The sequence below is a fragment of the Lepisma saccharinum genome, chromosome 4 (assembly GCF_977018435.1).
Source record: "Lepisma saccharinum chromosome 4, izLepSacc3.1, whole genome shotgun sequence".
In the NCBI taxonomy this organism is placed as follows: domain Eukaryota; kingdom Metazoa; phylum Arthropoda; class Insecta; order Zygentoma; family Lepismatidae; genus Lepisma; species Lepisma saccharinum.
The window spans coordinates 116,740,568-116,752,920 of NC_139232.1; the positions used below are offsets into that span (position 1 = coordinate 116,740,568).

The 12,353-nt window shown below is 42.4% G+C and overlaps 1 protein-coding gene across 1 annotated transcript in view; it reads right to left on the bottom strand.

Annotated features, from left to right (window-relative positions):
* Positions 1–12,353, bottom strand: part of LOC145987069 (43 kDa receptor-associated protein of the synapse) — a 203,351-nt gene that overhangs the window by 69,857 nt on the left and 121,141 nt on the right. The gene's annotated exons all lie outside the window — the stretch shown is intronic.

The window sequence follows — 12,353 nt, forward strand, 5'->3', positions numbered from 1 at the left end:
CATGTCTCGACAAGAGTCTGTTTTCACGTAAGTGTCATACATAAAAATTCGTTGTTCTAACGTGAACTTTGCGGCTGGCATTTCAATCACCTCACTTACACACAACACACACACACACACACTGCAATTACACAAAGAAGTAACACTGCAAGTAACCAAAAACCACTCTCTTTCACACAGTACGAAATTAACACGTTCTTGGTTCAAGGTCACTTCCTCACTCCATTCGCAGCTCTGTCCAGGACACCTGTAGTCGCGAAGGGAAGAACAACTCAAGCTTTCAGATTGCAAACAATGCTCACGAAAACCATTGACTTTTAAAGGTTTAGTCTGCAACGAAATCTTGATACAGTGTTGCACATTCGAAACCTCCAAACGATTCCGAGCGAAGCAAACGCTTTCGAGGGTAAACTTAAGCGGGACGTTACTGTTCGAAAATGTTGGCATCTCCGCTAGCGCCGCCCGCCACACTTCTCCCGATCTCTCGGCCTCGCAAGGAAATAGACGCACGGTAGATTGGCTAGTCTCGTCTTAGATATCTCGCAGGACACCAATCATAATGACTTTATTAACACGTGATTATAAATGTTCATTGCAGAGAGAGTAGACAGAGTGCTAAAATAAATAATTTAAAGTCCTAAAACTAAACTAAACTCCATGGCACAACAGTCATTCTAATGACCGGAGTCATCCAAAAGTGCCTTTTTCATTGGGGGCTGCGTGATCAGCGCATCCAGTCCTATCGCCGCTGTTTTCTGGCTTTCGAGACCGGAGCCTTATACTTCTTCTCAAGTAGCTCCCCAGTTCCCCTCACGACGTTGGGTCAACGCCGACAATTTGGGGCTCCCACCGGGAATCGAACCCGGGACAACCACTTGGTTTCGCCGGAGCCTCAAATAAATAGTTTAGCTCTTTCCAAACTAGCCCTATGAAAGCACTTCCGTAATATTCAACTTGAGATTGATTTGTATGCCTCTCATTTTAGATTGATGTGCAGTAGATTATATCATGGACCTGGCATATTCATTCCCGGTCCTCTGTGGCGGAGTGGTTAGCACAGTACGCTACGACACCAGACATACCGGGTTCAAATCCCAGCCTATCCATGGGTGTTCTTTGTGATTTTCCTTTATCAATTTCATCATATCATCACTCATTTTAATCTTCGCAATTAGCAGAAAGTAGCAGAAAAGCAATGTAAAATAAACCAAATTGAATCAATTAATTTCCGGTCAATGGACGCAATTATACATATTTAGATTTGGTTTTGGTTACGTGTATATTTAGTTCTACATTTTGTATTTTGCCTTCTTGTGTCATGTACACTTCTCTTACAAGAATGCCTACGAATATCTGTTTATCTAATTTATTCTATATACACATACAGACACACAAACATTCCTTGTATATATAATATAAACACAACTTGACAAGAACCTGTTTACTTTTCTTCTTCATCTTTTTTTTAAAAATTCTGGACCGCGTGCCACCCGATGTATTGTACTATAGTAGGTGGAATGGTAGGTCCTGGACCAGTCCTTTGACCTACTTTCTCACCTTAATGGATTGCTCTCGTAAGGCACGAGCCTCAAGCAGTGTTGCCAACTCCTCACTCGAAAAAATCACCAAGGTTTTTATCTTGGCCTAACTTAACCTAAAGCGAGGAGCTGGCAACGCTGCAAGGCAAGCCTCAAGCAGTGTTGCCAGCTTTTTTGTTCTGGAACAGTCCTTTGACCTACTTTTTTATTTTACGATGTTTTATGCACTAAACTAACCTACAATGAGAGAAAAATGGATAGAAAAAGCTCTGATATCACTTTTTAAGCTATTTTTTACCTCCTGCAAATTTAGCTCTTATACTACCTCGCCTTTTGACCTACATTTGAAATGACTTACGATATTTTCCTATAAGGCTGCCTCCCTCTTACTGTAAGGCCCCCCCTCAGTGTAATCTACTACAACCTGCTAATAGACTTCTACTCTCAGCGTAATTTGTTTTACGGGCCAAACTAACCTACAATGAGAGAAAATTAGACAGAAGAAAAGCTCTGGCATCAGTTTTTAAGCTATTTTTTTTACCTCCTGCAAATTTTGCTAACCTCGCCTTTTGACCTACATTTGAAATGACTTACGATATTTTCCTATAAGGCTGCCTCCTCTTACTGTAAGACCCCCCTCAGTGTAATCTACTACAACCTGCTAATAGGCTTCTGCTCTCAGCGTAATCCGTTTTACGGGCTAAACTAACCTACAATGAGAGAAAATTAGACAGAAGAAAAGCTCTGGCATCAGTTTTTTAAGCTATTTTTTTACCTCCTACTCTTATGCTAACATCGCCCTTTAACCTACATTTGAAATTACTTACGATATTTTCCTATAAGACTATCTCTTCTTAGTGTAAACTCCCCCTCAGTGTAATCTACTACAACCTGCTAATAGGCTTCTGCTCTCAGCGTAATTTGTTTTACGAACTAAACTAACCTACAATGAGAGAAAATTAGACAGAAGAAAAGCTCTGGCATCAGTTTTTAAGCTATTTTTTATCTTCTGCAAATTTTGCTTTTATGCTACCTCGCTTTTTGACCTACATTTGAAATGACTTACGATATTAAACAAAAATATGTTCACTCGAATATGGAGTAGGTTACGAGAATGAACAGGAAATTACATTGTGTTGGTTTCGAAATATCGTCCTCTTATCTCTAATGAAATTCTAAAGCTTTTTTATTACATTGAAATACCTGTAATGCGAAAGGAATTTCCCCGTGCTATCAACATTGATGCAATAACACAAATTCAACAATATGTAGACCTTGGGATGATGGAAATATATATAGTAATGTCAGTTAGCGGCATAGATACCAGTGATGCAAGTCCTCTTATCTCTAATGAAATTCTAAAGCTTTTTTATTACATTGAAATACCTGTAATGCGAAAGGGGATTTCGCGTGCTATCAACGTAGGCCTTGGGATGACGGAAGTATATATAGTGACGTCAGTTAGCAGCATAGATACCAATGATACAATACGATACATTATTCAAAATGATGTGGCTGAAATGTAGGGGAAGAATCTTCTAGAACGGATTGTCTCGGATTTCTATTGGTCCACGTTGTGTTGGCTAACATTTTACTTTTGACCTTATTAGAAAACCGTATAAAACTTAAAGCACTGCTGTAGAAAGTTCTGTTTTTATTTTGAACGTTAGTGAAAAGCATTTCTGCAGTATTTTCCAAAAGTAAGTAACTTTATTTCTTAGCTTGCATGAGTTGGCTTTGATTTATAAGTATGGCTTTGTTTTTGTGAGTTGATTTTTGAAACTACCCAAACAGATATAAGAGATTGTGGAAGGAAGGTATAACTTCTTGAAAACCAAATAGCTCTTATGTATTGTGGGAAAAAAAATAAATGTGTTAAATTGTTAGAGGAAAGCAAGAAAAAAAAAATAGAGGAGAGTTGCGTGTTTTTGATATCTAGTGGAAGTACTGATTGATTTGATGTTTTTAAGTACACTTTATGCACAGTAAGGCTAATCAAGACTGGACCTACAGTTTCAAGAACCACTTGTACCTCCACCGGGTATCGAACTCTTGATTACAAGACAACGACGTTATCGCTGCGCCATCGCAGAGGCTAGTGGAAGTACTGATTGATTTGATGTTTTAAGTCCACTTTATGTACAGTAAGACTAATCGGGACTGGACCTACAGTTTTAAGAACTACTTGTGCGGGTATCGAACCCTTGATTACAAGGCAACGACGCTACCGCTGCGCCATCGCAAAGGCTGGTGGAAGTACATAGTTATTCGAATCTTATTTATTTAAAATATTTAGTTTTTTATGCATGCTTATTGATATTAAACCTCAAATTAAATAAAATCTGACAACTATATCCAATTATACTTATGGCTACAGAACAAGCATTCGCAAAAAAGTGGCTTGAGATTTTTTTTTTTACCACGTAAACAAAATGGCCGACATGCCAAATATGAACAGGCTATATAGATTTGAGAGAGAGGTGGATAGGAAAAAAAAGTTAATTAAAATTTAATTTCATGATTGCAACACACGGAACTTATTAATTGATTTATTGATTTAGTTTATTTTACTTTGCGTTTTGTATCTTTTGGCTAATTTGCGAAGATTGGGGGTGAGTGATGAAATGGATGAATAGACATTCACAAACAAGCAAGCCCGACCGGGATTTGAACCCGGGACTCTTGGCGTCGCAGTGCGATGTGCTAACCACTCGGCCACAGGGTCGGGCAAACACAGACATACATAAAAATTAAATGTTTGGTGCTGATCACATCACATATTACCAACTATGTATTGGACTTCCCATATGCACAGATATGAATTTATTTTTGCTTGTTGTAGTGCAAATATGTCGTCTGCGGCCTCCTCCATGGTGCAGTGGTAGGTAGGTTTGTATTCAAGGGTTCGATACTTGCTGGAGGTACAAGTGGTTCGGATAACACTTTAAAACTCTGTAGGTCTAGTCCCGATTAGCCTTACTGCACATAAAGTGGACTTAAAAAAAACACCAACTCAAATGTTGTCCGGTTCGGGCGACCTAGACCTACAGTCTAAAATATCATGGTATTATTATTCCTGCAATTATTTGCAATCTTGGCCAGAGAGAGAGGAGAAGAAGAAAAAATAATATTTTGTTTCAATATCAAGCTTATATTTAAATTTATACATGTGCGCATGCGCGCAGGGGGTAAATTTTATTTTTTTGATCGGGTGGGTTGTAAGGTGAGTGAACATGTAGGAAAAGTACTGGTATATTAATTGATTTATTGATTTAGTTTATTTTACTTCGCGTTTTGTACCTTTTGGCTAATTTGCGAAGATTGGGGATGAGTGATGAAATGGATGAATAGATATTCACAAACAACCAAGCCCGACCGGGATTCGAACCTGGGACTCTTGGCGTCGCAAACACGATGTGCTAACCACTCGGCCACAGGGTTGGGCAAGTACTGCTATATACATAGATCAAAGTTACATGGTTCTAGCCCCCATAGGAACCGAGAAAATCAACGTCTTGGAAAACGTCTTAAGACAAATATCTTAATCTTTAAGAAAGTCGACTTCCGGTCTGTCAAGATGTTACTTCCGGTCTGTCAAGAAAATTTTCTTAAGACAATTATCTTAAGACGTTTTCTAAGACATTGATTTTCTCAGCTCCTAATTGAGCTAGGATGATGATTGTGGGTTTGTTGGATAGGTTATGATGATAACTACTCAACTACAAGCAAGCGCTCCCCCCCCTCCCCCCTTTTTTTTTAAATTTGTTTAAGAAATTCGATTTGATCCTAAAAAACACTCTGCATCCTATTGGAGTGCTTTGGATGTGTTTTAGATTAAAAAAATTGTAATGAGTTTTAGAAAAACCATTTTTGCTCGATGAAGGCAATATATTTTAAAACTGCTCTGTGACCCTCTCGTTTTTCACGTCGTACGCGAAGGACTTCTCTGCAATCAGGATGACGCTGCACAGAGTATCGGCAGGCAGCGCGTCGTGGAACTCGCAGACGACCCTGATGTTGGTTCGATCGTTGACCACCACCTGTTTTCTTTTTGTGGCGTTGATGACGAACATCGGCCTGCGGATTTTGAATTCGCTGGGGGTGTAGTACATGTCCACGCTTCCCTCGGTCACGCGTTTGTAAGCCGTGTAAGCTTCGTAAAGTTTGAGGTAATCATCTTTGGTCATGTCGAGGTTGTAATTCTCGCGCGGGAACACTTCGTTGCGTCCATTCTTCAGATAAACGTTCTTGATCTTGCAGTCGTCGAATTTGCTGGAATCTTTCTCCTGATTGTTATCGCGTGCGGTCTGAAAAAGTACAATGACGAAATCTGGCATGTCGAACTGTATGTTGTTGAACTGAGTTGTCACGTCGAATTCCATGTGACTTCCCGACGCCATCTTTTGCACGCACTGGTAACCGTGAAAGTGAATCGCCACCTGCGGATTCTTCAAGATCTCCGCTTTGTACTTGAGGGCGTAGTTCGTCTCGTATTCCACGATCGGCATTCTCAATTCCATGCTCCGTATGACGCACTTGGCTGCTTCGGGTAATGTGTTGGCTATCGGCGTGCCGTCAGCGTTCAAGTTGGTGTATCGCATCAGTGTGTCGTTGTCGTTGGCTGCTCTTCGAAACGTGACGCGCAATCCCCCCTTCCACATGATCTCCTTGTAGTCGGAGAAGAATCCCGGCAGCAGACGCATGGGAAAGAGCACCGTGTGACTTCTCGTCGATATTTTGGTCCCTGCTTCGAATCCTCCCGCTTGATAGTATGCTGCGTCCGTTTTGGATAATTTCAATGTTCCCACTGCTGTCGACGTGATGCCTGGATAATCTATTCTGTCGATGACGGTACCGTGTTTCCTCACCTCCACCTGCGAGAACAGGTGAGGCACGAAGTTGTCCACGAGTTTCAAATTGGCATTGGGCGGAAACGCTTCTCCGCTTTCTTTCTTCACCACGTCGAATTGAAGGTAGAGGTCCGCTCTGTGAGGATGAACGAACCCGTCGCCTACGTCCACGTCGTATTCGATCTCCCTGTTCGCTTCGTTCAAATTGGCGAACGTGCGACGGTTGGGAGGAAAAGATTGCAATTCGTAACTTTCGATTTGCTCCATTTTTACTATGTGTGTTATTTATTATATGTTGATCTCCACGATGGCCGTCGTAGTGGCACCTGCGAAATCCACCACGTCTCCTTTCTCGTTCGTCACCACCAACTCTATGTCGTCTATGCGGTTGCGACATACTGGAAAATAGATCGGCGAAGAAGGTGTGTAGATGATCGGTTCCATGAATTCGGAACTTGGTTTGAACGTGGCGATGATTCCCGTCTGCTTGACTTCCCAGTAATCCGTCCAAAGATTTCGTGATCATGCCTTCCGCCACGTTGCAGTGAACGTTCAGAGTTTCGATGGCTAGAAATTTGGGAATATTGACTGCCGTGTGCTTGATGCCAGCTTCGAGTTTGGTGTTGTTCTCGAAACCTAGAAGTTCTCCTATGGTGCCCAGGTCCACGGTCTCCGTCGCCGATACGATTTCCACTCTGTGCGTGACCGAATTTTGAGAAAGGTATGTGCCTTTGGGTAATTGAGCTTGCAAAGTGGAAAGATTGTATTGGCCTGGCGTGACGACGATGTGTTCGCTTCCGACGCTAATTTTGTTGTTGTGCTGCGTGACGTTAGGTATGAGGTACATGCTGTAGAATGCACGCAGAGCCACGGATTTAGGATAGACGATGTCGTCGTGCAGCGTGAGTTTCAAGATTGAAGATTCGCTCGTGAGATGGAACACGCCCATCGTGTTTTAGGTTCCACAATGCTTTCTGAAAATGTTCCACCGACGGGTTATTTATTTTAGACATGTATGCGAGAACGGAAAGGCATAGGTGGCCGCAGTTAACATCGGTGAAACCCTGAATGCGTTTGTCATTGTAGTAGAGGTTGGCAACACTGAGATACTTCACCAACCTGGCAGGTGGTGTGCCACCGAACGAATCGAAAACAAATGCATTGTTATCGTCAATTTTGAGGTAGCATATCCAATGTGTACCACGATTTTTGTAACTGTCCAGGTTGACCACGCCATACTCCTTTTTCTTCACAGCAGAGGGTAGAGAATCGGACATGAAAACACCCCTGAAGTTTTTTATTCCCAACAGTTCGATCAGAGATTCAATATCGAAGTTGGACAGGGCTTCTTCTTTTTTTTTATATTTCTTCAAAGCATCGAGGTTGCTTTTTTGTTTTTTCATCACCCCCTTCCCCCCTTTCTTCTCCATAGCCAGGTTGTGACGTTTTTGTTCTTCCAATTCCGCTTTGTTTTTCTTCGAGTCGATGACGGTTTTCGCGATGGCAGCGCTTCCGCCGGCCAAACTTCCAACGGCCCCCAATGCCGCAAGGATGGCCGGGATGCTAAATATGAAACCTCCGATCTTTTGCTGTTTCCGCGAACGCTGCAAGCGTCTCAATTGAGGTGTGCTGAGAAGTAATTTCATTCCGTGTCCTTTCGTCAAGCAAGAACGTTTCTTCTCGCGTTGTTTCTTGGTGAGTAACCCATCGAGGGCACCTAGATTTTTTAGATTGGAGTATGGTATTTGGTACACGACACCCTTGGGCTTCATGTTTTTTTTTTTCACGGTATGTTATTTATATATAAATGTTCAGAGATTTTTTTGTGTAATTTTTTTACGGTATGTTATTTATATATATGTATGTTCCGAGATTTTTTTTTGTTTTGTGCAATTTTTTTTTCAAGGATATACTCCGCGCAGCGTTGTTAAACAAATTCTATTACGTGCTTTGTTTTTTTACCAAGAAGTTCCTTTGTCCCCTTGTACACGATTCGAGTTTTGTTCTCGATTAAAATAGATAGCTTCTCGTCGGATAACATGTTAGCGTATCGATCCGGTAAAAATAGACTGTATTGTGCGTTGAGCAACAGACGCACCCTGGGACCATACTGGGTAGAAACAATTGAACCGCAAGTTATCGTGTAAGGTTTGTCGACTTCCAATTCCTGAATTTTTACATGCTCTACTGACAAATTTAGCATTTGTTTTAATGCTTGGAGGTCACTCATTTTTTCAGTCGTCATATTGAAGAGAAATTTTCAGTGTTAGAGAAATTTAATTTTTCTTCACAATGTGTGTTATTTATATATACACCGAAGATTATTTTTTTTTCACGATGTGTGTTATTTTATATATATATTTTTTTTTCACGAGATTTTTGTATCGAAGATTTTTTTTTGTCTGTGTTAGAGGAAGAAAGTTTGTGCTTCGGAAAACGCGATGATGTGCGTGATGATATCTTCCGTCTCTTGTTTCGACTTATGCCAATCATCTGAGAATCGTCTTCTCCCCTGCCTCGCCTCGTGCAGTTCATCTAACCTATTGTTTAATTTTTCCCCTGCGACCGAAAAAAGAGTGTCGAGATCGCCGCACCTCATGCCGCTAATTTCCCGAAGATAATCCTTGACAGCCATTTCACAAGGGGTGCGAAATTCCGGCGTTGATCTGGCTATGATTAAAAGTTTTCTTATATCCTCACAATCTCCGTTTACTGCATGTTTGAATATTTTACACAGCAGTTCGTGTGGCAAGTCGGTTATACCAGACATGATGTTTTTTTTTACTGTATGTTATTTATATACCCCACCCAAGTTTTTGTTTTGTGTTCATGGCTATGGTGGTGCCCAGTGCCGCAACTCTTTCTCCCAGCGATGCGTCTTTGCTGACGAATCTTTCGAAAGCCGCGTGCTCTAACTTTCTGTCTGCTTCGTGACGTGCATCCAGATCGGTGCGAGTGGTGTTGTAAGCGATGTCGTGATCTTTGCATGCGGCGTCCAACGGATTCACACCCTTGTCTCCTCTCTCCAATCTTTTCTCGAGTTTGGTACCCGGTCCGCAGTACTGGTAGCCAGGTAAATGCATCTCGAAAGGTAACTTGTTGATGATGTCGTTCACGAGTCCCTTTCCTTCGGCCACGTTCCAGAATCTCGGAGGCAGCGTGTTGATAATTTTGATGAGGTAACCTATGCCCTTGTCGTCGTTCACGATGAAGTTGGAAAGTTTGGCACTGATCATGTCCACGATGCCAACCTTCTCGTTGTAGAAATTACGATTGCCTGCATTCTCCTCTCCTGCAATAACCAACAATCGGTCTATGAGCTTGCGCACGTCGTCCACCCAAACGAATTCTTTGGGTAACGTGTTGTAGAGTTTGACGCCGCTGCCTGTTTTGACCTGGTTCCAAATCGGTTTGATGAGATTTCTGTACTTCTCACCGCTGCTCGATTTCACCCTATTCTGCGAGGCGTCGTTGTTCTGGTACAAGGCATCCGTCATGATCAAAATTTCCTTGTAACTTTGGTAATCTTCGTCGGTGTAATCTTTCGGCTGCTTTTTGGCAACGAGTTCCCACAGCCCCACCGTACCCGGATACCTGTTCCAACTATCCTTATCGCCTAAATTAACTTTAATGTCGTTGCCTTCGAAGGTGACCTTCGATTTCCCAATCTTCCAAACCACACCCTCGTTGGTTTCCATGCTCGGATACAATCCGAACACTTCATCCTTGTCGAACTTCCCTGTGCTCAGGTAGTCTCGTGCCAAAGGCCCCAACTCGATTTTATCCGAAGACGTGCTGCTTATGGCTTGACGTCGTGGCGGTACGTCCTTCAGTTCGAACGGTGTCGAAGGAATGCTCGAAATAGGCGTGGGTACGGTGTAACTTTTAGCTGCAAGTGGTACGAGTTCGTTGATCAAATTTTTATTTTGTTCCGTGACGCCTTTAATTTCTTTACCTAGATCGCTGATGGCGTCGATCACAGGTTGATCTTGACGCTTCTTCTCTTCGTAGAATCCGCGATTCTCGGATTTCCAACCTTTGAAGCGTTTCGCGAGGTAATCGCGAAGCTTGAGATTTTCGTCTTCGATTTTTCGTTTCGTCATAACGTTATTTATACACGTCGTTTCTCACAACGTTGCAACGTTTAGAAAGTCGTTGATTTTGTTTCTGTATTTTCCGTCGTTGGGTTTCCTCGTCATGTCGATCGTCGCGAATCCGAAATCGTCACTGTTCCAACAGTGGGAGCAGCAGCGTTCCGAAAATTGATTGTAGTTCATGTCTCCGCCTACGTAGTCATCGTACGCGTGCTTGAGGTTGGTGTGATCTTGACGAAACAAACATATGAAATTAGCATTGTCGCGTACTAACTGTTTTGGAATTTTGGAAAACGTTTGAGCTAGGAAGAAGCAATCCATTCCTTTGTGACGACCTTGTGTGAAAAAGTTGCGAATTTCATTTTGATTTTCCAGGATGACATCGTCGAACACAACGACTGAATTTTCACGACAATCGTCGAGTGGTTTTATTTCCGAAGAGAACGTTGCAATGTCCAGACCATCGTACAGTTTCATCAGTTGCTGGTATTTAGATTGCTCCAAACTTTTCGAGAACACGTACAGGTGCCTGTTCTTCCAATCTAACCAATTCGGTGCGAGGAGAAAATTGTCCACGAGCAGTGTCGTTTTCCCACACCCCGAAGGACCTACGATCAGACAGCGGATGCTGTCGGGAAGCAACTTGCCGTTCCTTTTCTTTTTTCGATTTTCCGAATCAGGTAGACGTTTCACGACATTCCACGCACTCATAGAATCACTTCGTTTGAATCGATCCAACTCGTGTCCGGAAGTCCCAGCCATTTCACCAAAAGTTTGTCGCCTCTCTTACGCAAAACTTTTTCGATAAGGTATGTGTCGGGGTATTTAGTTTTAGAGAGTTCCTCCTCGTAGAAGCGCCCCAATAAAATTTCACCGCCACTGTCCTTTATTATATACGTGTGACGGTTTCCGGGTAGAACTCGAACCACGGTAAAAAGTTCCGTGCTCCAGTTTCGTGTGAAACCCCTGTCGAACGTTCGCTTCAATTTACTGACCCTCACCTGGTCTCCAATTTTGTATTTAGGTTTTTTTGTCGTGGGCGTGTACTTTGGACAGTAAACTGTAGAAATTAAACGCTGCTCGTCGGACTTGGTAACGTCAGCTGGCTTCATGCCTATCGTTCTGTGTACCGTATTATTATAGGTATCGACGAGTTCCGGCAGAATGTCGACCCATTTGTAATTTCCCCGAAGCGTGAATCGTTTCCACATGTGTGTTTTCAAGGTTCGATTAAATCTTTCCACGATGCTGGCTTTGATGTGACTAAAGGTCGAATAATGTCGAATGTCATGTTTTTGAATAAACTTTTGGAATACGGCATTGTAAAATTCTTTACCGTTGTCCGTTTGCAAAAACCGAGGTCGTCTGTTGCTTTTGCGAAAAATTGTCTTGAATGCTTCCGTGACGCACGTTCCCGTTTTCGCCTTCAAAGGTAGAGCCCATGCGAATTTCGAAAACGTGTCTATGACGGTGAGGAGGTACTTGTTGCCCTTGTTCAATTTATGTACGTTTTTTAGATTGCCGCTGCTCATCTCCACGAGGTCACTTTGCCAGAGGTCATCGATGCCCTTGGTCACCACCGCCAAACGTTCGTAGTTGCGGCGCGCAGGTTTATGCAATTCTTGGACGATGGCTTGCCTAGACATTTTTTTTAGAGATTACGTTTGAAGAGAAGCACCAGCGTGATGGGATTCAAAGAGGGTGGCACTTCGCTCGTGTTTTGAACGATCAGCTTATCGCCGGCACTCACGTCGAAAACGGTAAGATCTTCGTCTTCGTGTATTTCATATACGTTGCGCGTTTCGTTCCAACGTGCCAGAGGAATGTTTGCTGCTTTCTGGACACCACGATTCGATATCAAGGTCATGGTG